The 15,992-nt window shown below is 36.3% G+C and overlaps 1 protein-coding gene across 3 annotated transcripts in view; it reads right to left on the reverse strand.

The window, feature by feature from the left end:
- The window catches only part of TMEM196 (transmembrane protein 196), a 331,349-nt gene extending 316,778 nt beyond the window's left edge, over positions 1–14,571 (reverse strand). Inside the window, exon 1 of one of the 3 annotated variants that reach the window (XR_014067556.1) lies at positions 14,439–14,518. The gene's annotated coding sequence lies outside the window, so the exon portion shown is untranslated. Of the gene's footprint in view, positions 1–14,438 lie in introns of all 3 variants that reach the window. The other 2 variants (XM_081536765.1, XM_081536768.1) reach the window with 2 other exon arrangements.
- Positions 14,572–15,992: the final 1,421 nt, after the last annotated feature.

Genomic DNA, 15,992 nt, shown 5'->3' on the forward strand with positions numbered 1-15,992 from the left:
GATCCTCTAGAAATGCAAATTCTCAGACCCCAACCCAACTTTCTGAAGTTTTGGAGATGAGGCCCACCAATCTCTGTTTTGATAAAGTTGTCAGATGTCACTGACCCACACTGAAGTTATAAATTAGGTCCTACATGCATCTTGCTATCAAGTTTAATTATTTTCTTGTCTGAACTATAACTTATTACAGATTTGAATACTTAACATTTTAATTTTTTTAATTAGTTTATCTATTTTTTAACTTTACAATATTGTATTTGTTTTGCCATACATTGACATGAATCCACCATGCGTGTACATGTTTTCCCCTTCCAGAACCCCCCTCCCACCTCCCTCCCCATCCCATCCCTCACTTAAAATTTTTAAAAGCACAATATTTGTGGGTTCTTTTTTTCAACCTTGACCTCCCCTCAAGGATCCAGATTGTCCTGAAAATGTCACATCACATAGTAGCTACTGTAATCAAGACATGGGTCTCATATTAATGAATTTTTCTAATTTTTAATAGAACTACAGCAAACAGTTGAGACCTGCCAATGAAAAGAATTAAAATAGGTCTAAATAACCAATGGATTGATTCTGCTTCCATTTGTAATTACTTTTCCTCATATGCAGTTTGGGGAAATTATTTGGGATGATTTAATTCACTTGTTATCTGCTGTTTGCATAGCTGGAGAGAGAAAACAGATGTCATTTGCAGCAGCAGGCTTGTCATCTCACACAGGCCATCTTCACAGGCTGTTTTCTTGATTGAATAACCAAGTTATAACTCCTGCTTTGCAGTATAAGAAATAGGAATTTGACCATATATCTTGAGATTATCAGTTTCCTGAAGATTGACCAGCTCTAATGAAACTCTTGGGGAAACTTGTATTAAATAGGATAGCAAATTATTAATTGATTCTGAAGAGATTTTTAAATTCTATCACCACAATATTCAAATTTGCTCTACAAAGTACCATTTCTCTGGTAGCATTATCTTTTAGAAACCAAAACACTGATCAAAAATCCCCCTTGTCTTCTTCCTTAGATGGACTGATTCTTAAATGACTTTCTTCCTTGCTAACTAATATCATCAGATAAGCACTGATTTTACAGAATGGAGTCTTCAAAAATCCTTAGACTATCTTACTTTAAAATAATAACAATGGAAAGGATATGCCCTTCTATAAAATCTCAGACTCTTTTAGAAATGACACCATGGAATCAAAATGCCTCATTTCCTACTCTTCAAAATAAGTCTGGATCAATAATGGTTCTGAATACAATAATTAAAAAAAAACAAAACTTACTTTGTCAAATAAACCTGTTTTCTTAAATAAGTCTAGAAACTCACAGGATATATAACAAAAACAAACCCTAATTCCTTTGTGCTTTGTAAGCAGCATAAAAGTAAGTAAATTTGTCGGTAATAATAGAGACATATTAATGTAAACTTTTTCTCCAATGGACAAGTCAGTCAGTTATAGTATTGCTTGAATTTTAACACATCTAATTTCTTGCTGGGGAGCAAAATTCTACTGACTGCTTCCACAGCAATTTAAATCAAGACATATGATTTTACTTTCCTGAAAAAGTAGTGAGGTATTTCTGAGACTTTTTGGTTACTAGGCTGAGTATTTTTTGAGTACTTATTGCCTGCAGAATAAAATATTTTTTCAATAAAATAGTTCTCAAAACTTATTTAGAGATGTATAGACCTCGGTCACCAAGGAGAAAACAAACACAGGAGTTCCTTGGACATGGCAGTATATTTCAACTAGCTTTGTTCAGAAAGACCAGTAGTATTTACATATCCAAAATGTGTAAGCTATTGTCAGTAGCCAACCGAGACTATCTCGCACAAACCCATGCACTTAAAATGCTAACGAAGTCCAAAGATCATGTGCAAAAAAAGCAGGATAAGAAAGAAGTGTCAGGAAGGGCTTAGAGTGTAGAGATGATTAAAGGTATCACTAAAAGGAAGGAAAATAATATATTAATGGAAAAGAAAATCTCCATAGTCCTGGAGAGAAAAGAAACACATGATAAAGTTTTTAAATTTTATTGTTTTAGTGCCATAAACAAAAAAAAAATCTCTTTTGTACTGGCTTAATTACTTACATTACTTTTAACTATAGAAAAATGGCGCGCTCTCCCTCTCTCCTCCTTTAAATAAAGTAATACTTTTATCAGGTTTCAAATATGGGACTTCCATTCAATTTAGGAAAAAAACCCACTAAGTTCAACTTTGTCCAGATTATACCCCTGAATATATATTCTAGTAGTAGCTAATGAAAATAAATTTAAAATGTTGTTTAAAGTGTTATAAAGAAATAAAACTGTAAGGAATATTTTGATTTCAGACACTGCAAATTAAATATACAATTAGATACACACAGAAATTTCTGATCCAATTATTTTAATGTAATATGACACAATGGACATGAGTTTGAGTAGGCTCCTGGAGTTGGTGATGGACAGGGAGGACTGGCATGCTGAAGTTCATGGGGTCACAAAGAGTTGGATGTGACTGAACTGAACTGAATACCTTTACAAGGGTGAAAGGAAAAGGTACAAAACAAAATTTAAGAGCAGGGTAAGTTAGAACAGCTGAAAAAATTTTGTTTTGCCAAACTTGCTTGAATGTACAGCTTTCAGAGTCTGTGTATAGCTCTGAGATGTTGAATGGCAAATATTAACTCAGTGAAACAGATGTATTGGAAAAGGGAATAACATTGATCAAGTACTGTCAAGTGTTGCTCCTTAAAGGGACGGCTTTACCCTTGAGGGTATTATGCTAAGTGAAATAAGTCAGGCTGAGAAAGATCAATTCTGTACCATTTTTCTCATATATAGAATCTTAAAAATAAAAACTCAAAATACAGACACTAAATTAGTGATTAGTACAGGAGAAGGTATTCAGAGGGGTGGGCAAAATGGGAGAAAGAGGTTATCCATATGGTAACAGATGGGAACTAGACTTATGGTGATAATCACTCTAAAGTATATACAGATGTCAAACCATAATGCTGAATGCCTCAAACTTTTATAACAAAAAACAAAGTAAAATACAAATTTTATTCTTTTGAAAGAGTGGCTTTACTATTATTTTATACATTACATAGTGTACACTCCAGTAATGGCTTCCAGGAACAGAGAAACATTTTCTCCTCCATGAAGGCAGCACAAGACAAAAAGCAAAGTAGAGTTAGATTACCCTGGCAACACACAGGTAGAAGGCAGTAAGCACACACTTTTCCCTGTGCATTTGTATTAAATATTAATTAGGATTTCATCTATATTTTATTCAGGTTGAAAAATCTTATAGGACCAGAATAATCTGAATTCAGAGACTAAGCCATACTGAAGTAAAAGTATTTTGTAAGATGTACTATAGTACCAGTAACTTAGGCTTTGGAGTCAGATAGATCAGGTTATTCCAGTCTTCGCTGATCAGCTGGGTAGCTTTGGAAAATTATCTAACTGCAGAACTTTGACTGAAAAGTGAGGATTCTGCAATAAATCACTGGTGTGTTGAGACAATCTGTGTCAGTGCCTAGAAAATGCACTGTTTATGATTTTGCAAAGTAAACAGTAATTATGATATTGGAAGGTATTATTTGATTACTATTGTATCTCAGGATATTAAGTCAAATATTAAGCCAATATATATGTAGCTAAAACTGTCACCCAAGATTAGCCCTATAAAATTCTTGCTTTGAAATATGAAAAGAAGGACATGTACAAGAAAAACAGTATCTACTTGGATTTTAGGACTAGAATACCTATAAAATATTTTATGGATTTGATACTTCTGAAGCAGTTCATAGAAATGAAAAGTATTTTCAAAAAGCACTACCATTTATTATAAATCAAAAATAAAGGGAAATGAAGCATGTTTTAGTGAAGATGTTTAAATTCTATTTCTAGGTTCATTCATTTTTTTTTCCTCAGAAATGACTTAAAAGAGTTTCTAGTCAGATTTGATATGTGTTTTGAATTTCTCTTGTTTTAGATACTTCATACAGCCAAGGTATTAGTACTTCAGCTTAAGTACTGTTAAATTTATAAATTGAAAAATAAAGTAGTTGAAAATCAAGAAATTGATTCAAAGATTCAAGCTTTTTAAGAGCATGGAGAATAGGAAGAGAAAATCTATATATGCAGCAGAAATTTTAAGAACAGAAAATAGCAAGAATAGCTGTCTTTCAAAAGAATGTTCCAGAATTGGGAAAAAAAAACAAAGTTCTCATAGAATAGACAGGTTAATTTGAACAGGGTAAATAAAAGTGATCTATATCTATGCCCATCACTGCTAAACTTAGTGTATCAAAGACAAATCAAAAAAAATTAAAACCAGTAATTAAAAAGAAAGATTTGACAGCAGGATTTTCATCAGCAATTGGCTCTTTCCCCAGTTTTCTCTAGCTCATTAAGTAGTAGCATAATTTCCTAAGATGTTTATGCCCCAAAACCCTGAGTCATGCTTCAGTCCTCTATTTACAACATATCCATATTTCAATCATCAGAATAAGTTTGCTTATCTGTAACTTCTAAGTGTCTCCTGAACCTGAACACTTCTGACCACATTCAGTGCCCTCCACCTAACCCAGGAATTCATCTCAAGGATGGAAATCACCTTCCAGCTGATTTCCCAGTGCCTCACCCCTACGAATTAATCATACTGCATACCTGCTCAAACTATTTGATAGCCTTCCATCTCATTCAAAGTTCAGATTCTTTTCCACAGCATACAAGATGCTACATGACCTTGCACCTTTATCTCTGACTCCTCCTCCTAATTTCCCTCTTGATTAATCACTTTAGCCTCTTAGTCCAAGCTTAATCTCATCCTCAGGACCATTATTATGGTTGTTCTCTCTGCCTGGAATGATATTCACCCATGTCATAGCATAGCCTGCTGTCTCATTGTATTTGGATTTATACTCAATAATCTCTTTAGAAAAGACTTAACTACTTTTCATAACACTTCTTTATAATTGCTTTTAGCATTTAACATGATGTGACATAGTATCATATGTTTATTGGTTGGTTTGCCAATCCCTAAGCTAGAACAAAGTCCATGAGTGTATGACATTATACTTCCCAGTGCCCCAAACAGTGCCTGGCATAGAATTCTCCAAAAAATTATTTCTTAAATAAACTCTTATTTCCAGCAAAGAGAAATAATACACATTGTTTTCAAAAACTTGTGGAATATTTACAAAAATTTGCCTGACACTGGGGCACAAAGGAAATACAATCAATTCACAATAATATATGTCATACTCATCATTAAGAATTAAAGTACGAGCCCACTTAAACCTTCAAATTACAAAAGGAACAAAATGTCCCTTATAAAACAAATGTCTTCTCTCTGTCCAGACAGAATCTAGTACAAATTTAACTGCCAAAACAAAATCTCAAAGACTCAGTATGTCACTCACGTAGGAAAGAATTACTTAATAGCTACTATTTGTCTGGAGAGAATTTTTTTAAGAAAAAGAATTTGCCTAAAGTGACTGAAATTGAGTAAGGAAAAACTATATAAAAATATTTGATATAAAATCAAATTTAATGTTGTAAAGTTTGCAAAGTCAAAAGACCAGTTTAGCTAAAGAAATGACTTTTGATCTGGGACTTAATCAATGGATAAAATTTAACAGGTGCCTATGGGGAAGGAGAAGAAAGAAAATCCAGATGGAGAGGTTGGTAAGTGTCAACCTACGAAATCAAGAAAGTGTACATTTTTAGAGAAATACCAAGTCATCCAACTTGGTGGAAATATATGCTAAGTGGTAAAGCTATAGTGAAGCCAAATTCTGACAGCTTTATAAGTGAAGCTACTGAATACCAACCTTAATGGACAGGTGATAAGAAACTGCAAAAGGCTTTAAGGAGAAAATTTTTAAAAATCTAAAAAACTTTTTAGCAAATTTTATTTGGCTGAAGATATTTCTCTGCTAAGAACAGTGTCCATTATTGGTTGTGGGCAGAGAAAGTAGTCACTGAAGCATTCTCTAACCTGAAAAAAAGAAAGAAAAACTAGAAAGTGAAGGAGGGAGGAAGGGAGAGAGACTGAGAGCGAGAAAGAGAATTTGAGAGAACTGTGTCTTATACAAGTCTTTTGTCTAAAAATACATTCCTCAATTCTGATAAAGTTGATCCATGTTATGCATTCCTACCAACATCTGTGGCAAAGAAAAAGAAAGTTCAGAGTCCCTTGTAACTGTACTAATTTCCAGCCCATTGGAAGAGCTGGAGTATGGGAACTCTTAGCTTAAGAGTAAATAGCTCCTGGCTTCCATCACTGAAAAGAAAGAAATCTCTGTTTTCACCCTTGAATGGGAGGTCACTGAGTGAGATGAAAAAAGCTCTGCAGTTACTGAGCCATGCAGGATATGCTGAGTAATATATTTATGTGCAATTTGCACAACTTCCTAATTAGTTTTAAATATCAAGCTTATCCTAGCTGACATCTAAGCTTTAATATTATCCAATTCAAGCAAAGTATGTGGTTTTGAATTTGCTTTGCAAATAGTATGTTCTTCAGGGTTGCTTATGCAGAAATATTCTGATCGCAGTAGGTAGCTACATGATCTGTCTCAAGAGTTCTGACTAGATAATTCTATTTAGCCACAGAGGTGGAATACACATCCCTGAACAGATCTATTGAGACAATGACTACAGAATATTTATCTGACTTAAAATTTCTAAATACTGTTTCTGGGTTATGATGATAGATCAAATAGATATACGTAATTTATCTTCCTCCAGAAAACACACACTCATTTAAGCTTTTGCAAAGCAAAGTGTTAAAAATAAAAATTCACAAGGATGAGGTAAGAACAGCAAATGGGCCTGTGCTGACAATGGCCACTGTGTATGACAGAAGCTGAGATGAAGGTCAGAAAGTGTTAGTTGCTCAGTTGTGTCTGACTCTTTGAAATCCTATGGACTGTAGCCTGCCAGCCTCTTCTGTCCATAGGATTTTCCAGGCAACAGTACTGGAGTGGGTTGCCATTCCCTTCTCCAGGGGAACTTCCTGACCCAGGGATCGAACCTGGGTCTCCTGCATTGCATGCAGATTCTTAACCATCTGAGTCACCAAGATGAGGGCCAGTTCAGTTCAGTCGCTCAGTCATGTCCGACTCTTAGGGACCCCATGGACTGCAGCATGCCAGGCCTCCCTGTCCATCACCAACTCCCGGAGTTTACTCAAACTCATGTTCATTGAGTCAGTGATGCCACCCAACCATCTCATCCTCTGTCGTTCCCTTCTCCTCCTGCCTTCAATCTTTCCCAGCATCAGGGTCTTTTCAAATGAGTCAGCTCTTTGCATCAGGTGGCCAAAGTATTGGAGTTTCAGCTTCAACATCAGCCCTTCCATTGAACACTCAGGACTGATCTCCTTGCAGTCCAAAGGACTCTCAAGAATCTTCTCCAACACCACAGTTCAAAAGCATCAATTCTTTGGTGCTCAGCTTTCTTTATAGTCCAACCCTCACATCCATACATGACTACTGGAAAAACCATAGTCTTGACTAGACAGATCTTTGTCAGCAGTTATGTCTCTGCTTTTTAATATGCTGTCTAGGTTGGTCATAGCTTTTCTTCCAAGGAGTAAGTGTCGTTTAATTTCATGGCTATAGTCACCATCTGCAGTGATTTTGGAGCCCCAAAAAATAAAGTCTACCACTGTTTCCACTGTTTCTCCATCTATTTCCCATGAAGTGATGGGGCCAGATGCCATGGTCTTAGTTATCTGAATGTTGAGCTTTAAGCCAACTTTTTCACTCTCCTCTTTCACTTTCATCAAGAGGCTCTTTAGTTCTTCTTTGCTTTCTGCCATAAGGGTGGTGTCATCTGCATTTCTAAGGTTATTGATATTTCTCCCAGCAATCTTGATTCCAGCTTGTGCTTCTTCCAGCCCAGCATTTCTCATGATGTACTCTGCATATAAGTTAAATAAGCAGGGTGACAATATACAGCCTTGCTGTACTCCTTTTCCTATTTGGAACCAGTCTGTTGTTCCATGTCCAGTTCTAACTGTTGCTTCCTGACTGGCATACAGATTTCTCAAGAGATGAGGGCCAGTGGGATATAAAAACCCAGCTCTTCACTCTATGATCACCCAGAGAGACCTGTATCCTTCTGGAGGAAACACTTCCCCCTAATTCACAAGAATAACTGGCTGAGCACATCTAAGAAGGCCAAAATTCAATTTGGCAGTAGTGAAAAATGAAGAACCAACACAATTTGTATTTCAAGCAGCACAATAATAGCAGCACTAAGCGTGAAAGTGGGTAATGACTTAAGGGACTATGGTCAACACTGAGAACTTGGATCCCTCTCTCATACCACACCTCAAAGGAATTGATTACCATCTCCAGCAGAAGCCTAGAGGTTTAGTCTCTTACCCAAGGGAAAAAGCGAGTCTCTGTACTGGGAGGCACAGATGGATCTTGGAGAATATATTTCTGAAATAGCAGGATTAAGTAACCACTGCCATTCCAAACACTGAAGGCAGAAATATCCCCTAAACTATTACACTGTCCCAAGATGTTGATCCAAGAGGTTCCTCAGAAACAATCAACTCATAAACTTAGAGATTAACTTAAGTAACACAGGAATTCCAATTTTTTGTCTCCTACTCTTATCCATGTGCACAATGCCAAGTCCTGACTGACCTTTAAGAGAAAAGATGTCTTTAAAGTCAACTATGGTGATATAAACAATCAAAAAGGGGACAAAAACTGGAAGAAACAGAGAATGCTGGGACAAGAAAATACTGATATCATTCATTTATGCAGAGATATGACAAGATAACACTTGCTTCCTAGGAATTAAAAAAAATGTTGTAAAAATGAAAAGTTCAATAGAAGGTAAATAGTTGGAAGATAAAATAGGAAATCTTCCCAGAAAGTACAGCAGAAAGACAAAGAAAAAAAAGAAAATTAGAAGATCAGACCAGGCAGTCCGACATCCAACAGGCTTTTCACATCCTCTTTTACTGCTGACATGAAATGACATATATTATCTTTTGAAGACTCTTTGAGAGACATATGCTGTTTTGAATACAAAGTTTGGAAGACCATCGACACAATAAGTTATTCATTAAGCCCAATGCTAGTTTTCACCTGCACCCTAGATTATACATACACTATATCCACTAAAGAAACAAAACCATCCATACTACAAACCATTACCTAGACACATATATGAACTCCCTTTCTTCATAAGTGGATTATCTACTCTCAGAGAGCAGGGGCCATATCTGATTCCCTGCTGTGTCCCCACATGTAAGCTTGTATCTACTAGCATACAATGAACACTGACTAAAATTTTATTGAATAAACATTGAATGAATTTCCATAAACTTTTATCATATACTAAAGGGGTATATTTTTATCTTATATAGAAATTGCAGGTGACTCAACTTTAGCAGCTGCAGTTAATTAAGCAATTATTTTTTCCCCTCACTTAATGTCTCTGGTGAGGTCATGGCAATGTAGTCACAAAAATAAACATGAACTAGCTTTTATAGAATAAATTTTGGCAACTGTCAAGTTCCTCTGTGATGAGCGCATTCAGTGCCACACTGGTCGGTCTCTAATGCGAGACCAACCCTGGAATTGATGAGGCATGGAAGTTCCTTTGACTACTTAGTTACTGTGTATTAAAATAATCAAGGGAATCCTGAAGTCTGTGACAAATTCTTATGTTGACACTAGGAATAAAGTATTACCAAAACATGCTAGCCCCAGAAGGGGCAGCAATCTGTCCTCACTGGAGCTGACACCTGTTCTGGATGTAATTTTTCCTTCCTGGCTTCTAGCGGCTGTAACAACATCAATATGGGAAGCTTCCAGAATGCTTTCATTGACCAGTATGGATTCCCACATAACAAAGCCTCAAAATAAGGGACTTATTTTATAATAAAGAAGTTGCAAAACTGGACACGTGACCAAAGATTTACCAGGGTTTTACTCTGGCAATTTCTAAATTCTCTATTGAAAGCAGATATAATCTGATAGTATTGCACCTCAGCTGTACCACAAATTGTTCACTTTCTGCCCTCCTGCTTCTCTGCCAGCATCACACAGGAGGCATGCAAGACCTCACTGAGCATTCTGACACATTCACAAATCAGGAAAGGCAAAGCAATGTATATCTTATGACAGAACACTTGACCGATAGTAGGTGGACTTTAAAGGGTCTGTAGTGTGATGGATTTTCAGTTGTCTGCAGTTATGATCAGCTCAGTAACATACTTTGGTGTGGTTTTTCCTCTTTTCCTGTTTCTCTCTTTCTACTCATCCCCTCTGGTTCCTTGGACGCTTTAAGCGAAACAAACTACCTTCATGTAAGCCTTTTTATTTCTTGTTGTGCTTTTAGTGGGGCATAAATTAAGACAAGGCTTAAGACACCAGGAATCCCTGATATACATACATATACATAGAGAGAAAGAAGTATATATAAGTTTATATACATATATATACATGAAACAACTGACCATAAACCTAAATCATTCTTGATAATTACAGTACTTTCTAAAAAGGAAAAACATGCTCTTTAGAAATAATAAATCAAAACAAAGGAAGCATCTATTACCTGATTTGTTATCTGTCAATGGTCCTACAAATAATTTTAGAATAAAAATAAATTATTATATTTTGCAGGTAAATTATTAGCTGATGGTGGGATCTAGAGTATTTCTTGGGATAATTTAACATAATGTTTCTAAATATTTTAATTGGTTTTTATTTCAATACAAATTCTAACCATTTCCTACATTAGTATTATAAATGCTAAATTCCAGGGTAATACTTTTGATGGAAATATCTAAAATTTAGTAAGTAAGCTAATGTGAACAAAAACAGAATGGTAAAAATGTTATAGTAATTAAGAATGATAAATGTTATAAAAATTCACATATATGCTATTCATCTAATAGGACAGTGTCTTTTTTTCTAGGACTCTAAATATGAAATTTTACACTTCTAATTTATATCATACATGCAGAGTCCTCTTTATGACTGGAAAATAAATGGTAATAATTCTCTTTCTTAAATATTTTACTGCCAAATAAGAACTATGATGATAAGTAATAAGCTCCATATGATATTTTTTCTGTCTAAATTGCATATGGGCTAAACAGTAAAATGATTTTTACACATGGTATAAAAAAAGAAAAATGCACTTTCAATTGTGAATTATTAAAATGATTAAGGGGAAAGAAGTACTATATAACCATATCACACATATTCAATTTGATTTTTTCATATGATACAGTGGTCATTTTCTACAAAAACAATAATAATATGTTTATAATCTGAATCTGACTGTGATAGGCAAGTTGTGAGATGGCACCCAAGACTGCCATTCCTAAGGGCACACTCCTATTGTAATACCCCAGTCCCTTCAGTTTGGGAGGCACTGACTATGATGCCATTCACTCACATGGCTGAAATATATACAAATGAATCATACTAAATCTTAAAGGTGAAGGGATTTTTCAGATCAGGTAGGGTCCCAAATTAGTTACTTTGAGGTAATCAAATGGGAGACTACCCTGAGTGGGCCTAACCTACACAGGTGGGCCTTTAAATCAGACCCTGCCCTTTTCTGAAGTAAGAAATTCAGAGTGATAAAGACTTTCATGCTGGCCTCAAAGAAGACAGCTTCCACGTTGAGAGAGGATGGCATCATGTGACGAGGACCTGAGGGCAGTCTCTAGTTGCTGAGAGAAGTTTCATGGCAAAGCTAGTAAGGAAGAGAAAGCTGCAGCATATACCTGCAAGGAAATGGAATCAGCCGAAAGAGCCTAGAATAGGACTCCAAGCTCCAGATAAGAAGGCAGACTGGCTGAGTCCTGGAATGCAATTCTGTGAGACTATATAACAGAGAACTCAGCTACTCTGTGCGTAGACTTCTGATGTTCAAAAACTGAGAAAATGAATCAAGGTTGTTTTAAGCTACTAAATTTCTGATAACTTGTTACACAGAAGAAAAGTAATACACTAGAATGAAGTATGTCCTTTTATTTCCAGTTAAATCTCAACAGTAAAGGCTCTAAAGTAATAAACACTTTTGTCTTAAGTCCAAAAAAATTAAACATTTTCAGTCTTTGTATTTGCTTTAAAAAACGAAACAATCTAAAACAAATTGATGTGAATTACTTTATGAAAATAGGAGGCAAGATGAAAAAAGCTGCAATGTCAGTTTGAAAATTTGTTAAAATCAAATAACGAAATGATGTGGAATGATTTTATATCCCTATTTCAGGAATAACATTTTTTGTTCATGATTTTGATTTAAAAAACGCTACAGGGGTATTAGCGTTGTGTGTTAGACATTCAATACCCACTACTGCAAAGTAAAAGAAATTGAGGATGCTGAGTAAATAAATGTAATTGGTTGAAAAATAATTTGAAATACAACCAAGGAATGCTAAGGAAGTATCAATAGCATTTTTGAGCACTTGTCACATGCTTGCCACTTGCTTTACATACTTTATGGCATCTATGGCTTACAAAAATTCTTTAAAAATGATACTTTAGGTATTCAAGACCTTGAAACACAAAAGATTCAAGTAATTTATGCAATGCTATATAACTAAGTGGCTGAGCTGAAGTTCTAATCTTTGTCATTTTTGATGGAAAGGTTCTTATCACACTTAATTTCGGTTCTTATCACCCTTTAAGTTTTTTTGTTTTTTATTCATCCACAAGGTTAAAACATCACATACCATGGACTACAACTTCCAGATATATATTATTTTACAGGATACCTGGAGAAAAAAATGCAATATTTTGAAAGATACAGAAGCATGGAACATCAAGGTAAAGAGATGTTTATTGACTTATGAGTTCTCATGGAACTCAGATTCCCTTTTCAGATAGTTCTGAAATGTGTGAAGGGACCCATTACTCTGACTTGTTAATATGTGCCTGAGAATATTCTCAAAATTTGATGAACTTTGAAGATAACCTCAGTATTTGAGAAATATGGGCTAAAATAACCAGAGTTCACATCCTATCTGTGAGTTTTTATTACCCAATAGTATAAACCATCTTTTATGAAGTTGATGGCTCTGTCCCATAGTGGACACTGTGAGCTGAGATTGCTCACCTTCTTCCCAAGCAGGTGAGATTGCTCCTGACTTCTTTTTTTTCCACCTCAAAGACCTCATTTAAATTATCATGTACAAAAGGACACATTTGAGAGTGAAATAGGACTAATTCATAATTTTGTTGGCATTATCTCAGGCAAACTGGAACCAAAGATAACTCTGCTTTCTATTCCTTTTATTCTCTCACTCCTACTGAACATGTTCTCCATCACCATTAAGTACACCTGCTCCTTGCTTGGGCTTCCCAGGTGGCACAGTGGTAAACAATCTGCCTGCCAATGCAGGAGACACAGGAGACGCCAGATCCATTCCTAGGCCAGGAAGATCCCCTGGAGTAGGAAATGGCCACCTACTCCAGTATTCTTCGCCTGGAAAATTCCAGGGACAAAGGAGCCTTGCGGGCTACCGCCCATGGGGTTGCAGAGTCAGACACAACTGAGCACACACGCATGCTCCTTGCCTATTTTCCTAGATTATCTTTAGTGCTTTTCATGTTCCCTTATTCAGCCTGAACCCTGATGACCAACTAAATCAGCCAAACTTTCAACACTTTATGACCTTATACCTCCTGTACCTACCCCCATAAATCCCCCATTTTGAGGTTATCTACAATGTTTTGCTTTTCATTGTGTTCAAAATTCTTAGTCCAAAGTTATTGGATACTAATGAATAAAAGACATTTGTAAGTTGAGAACTTTTTAAGGTTCATTCTGTTCATTTTGACCTTAGTCTTCTCCCCTTTCATAATCAATTTTGTATCTCACTGTTGTTCTTTCAGACTACCCCACTTTCTCACATCCAGAGATCCACCCTTTTTTGTCTTCCTACTTAGCAGATGACCTTTCTACCTACTCGTAAAGAGAAGATGGGTAAGAGGAGATTTTCATTACTACTCTCCCAGAACTTTTAGCAGTGCTGCACTGAATTCCTTTAAGTTTATGCATGTGGTTACATGTTACTTACAGAAAAAGAAAAAATATAAAGATATCACAAAACATAAAACCTCCCTCTGATATATTTCCTATTCCATTTTCCTGAAATCAATATTAGTATCTGTCCAACTTCTATGACTTCTTCCACATCTTAACAAAACATTACTGTGTATTATACATTTGGAGATTTATTTTTAACTAGACAGAGTCACAATTAGCACTCTGAACCTAATTTTCACTGAAGACCTCTTTCTCTCAAAAATACATGAGTATTGTCGGGCTGCACCTGGCAATCCAGTAAGCCCCATATTCGCCTAGCCGCAAGACTAAAGAAAGAGACTGGAGTGAGGAAAAGAGACATCAGTGTTTTAATGGATGGGGAAACTTACTTGTCTGAAGCAAGGTCCTGGAGCAACATCCGAACGTGTGCAGAGGACAGCAAGGAAATGGCGGCAGATTTCACTCCCCAGAGGAGGGGGGGAGGTTACCAGTTATAGGGGGAATTGGTATCTGGTTGGCTCCTTGGTTACCAGGGAGACCTGCGGAGGGGCCCGCCCCTCACCGCCTCTTAAATATGCTATCAGGTGGAGATGTTCTGATCTAAAGATTAGAACAGTCATTAGCTGGGGCTGAGGCAAGTATGTGGGAAAGTCAGTCAGGTGATTAGGGTGTAGGTGAAGTAGGCACTGGGCCGGACAGGGGATGTAGAGAGAGCAAGAGAATGGCCAGTTTGGGTGACCTGATCATAAAAATGCACATTTACTAATACACACAAAAGAAGTTTGAAAAGGCAATAATATAAGATGCTGGGAGATTTTAGGAAAATATTTTATTCTTTCAACTTTTTCTTGAACTTTTTCTTTGACTTTTCTCATTCCTCTCCCTACATAATTCCCCTGCCCTCACCTGATTCATAGTAACCCATGTAAACTATCTAGCAAGCTTATATCCGATTTCATCAACTGTTTACAAATACATGTATATAAAAAGGAAATGATATATATATGTGTGTGTGTGTATATATATATATATATATATATATATAAAGATGTTAAAGTTTCCTGGGGGATACCATAATACAATGGATATAAACTTTCAAGATTCAGACAGATCTGAGGAAATTTCAAAATGATAAGAACTAGTACTATGAACCTAAAAACTCATCCCAAAGAGATTATAAAAAAAATAATGAAGTGTGTGAAAATTGGTAGACGGTTTCTGAAGAAATTTCTTTCCCCAAAAGAATGGGATGAGATGACAGAAGACAATTTCATAACCTTGGGTCTCTCAAGAGAGGCTAAAACAGTGTCATATGGGGAGCACAACATGTTCTCTGAAGTTAGGCAATGTAGGAACTGGTGTGTGACTCACCTCAAAGAAAGCTAAAAGTAGCCTGGGGCAGCAAATACGCCTGCTTCTGAGAAGACATGGAATCCCCTCCAGTGTTGAATAGGGCACAGGGTACATGTGAGACCTACCAAGGAGACAGTATTTGGAGATATTTCAACTTCTGTCAGAGAATACAGCTTAAAAAGGCAGTTTTCCCAGAATCTAGAAAACAAATATAAAACTTGAGGCTAGGAAGACTACCTTGCCCTTGAAAAATAAGTTGTGGACTAAGGAACCCACAGAGGAACCCCTGAAGAACCCACGAAAGTGCCCTAGAAAGAACCAGATTCACACATCGACAAGCTGAGAAAACATACAGCTGTGATTTGACAGCATCCGTCAAGTAAGAACTTTCTTCTCTCCTCCTCTTCACCATTTCCTTTGGTGTTACAACCCTGGGCAAACAAGCAGAACAGCAAGCCAGTGGGAAATAAGGGAAGCTAGCAAGCAAGAAGCAGCCAGACACAAATGCAGGCTCTGTCCTACAGTTCACTCCTGCTGAGGGAAGTGTTTATAACAAATTGAACTCCCTTTGAGCTGCCATGAGCCCAGGA

This window comes from Giraffa tippelskirchi, chromosome 10, assembly GCF_054371585.1.
Source record: "Giraffa tippelskirchi isolate mGirTip1 chromosome 10, T2T-mGirTip1v1.2.pri, whole genome shotgun sequence".
Taxonomy (NCBI): Eukaryota; Metazoa; Chordata; class Mammalia; order Artiodactyla; family Giraffidae; genus Giraffa; species Giraffa tippelskirchi.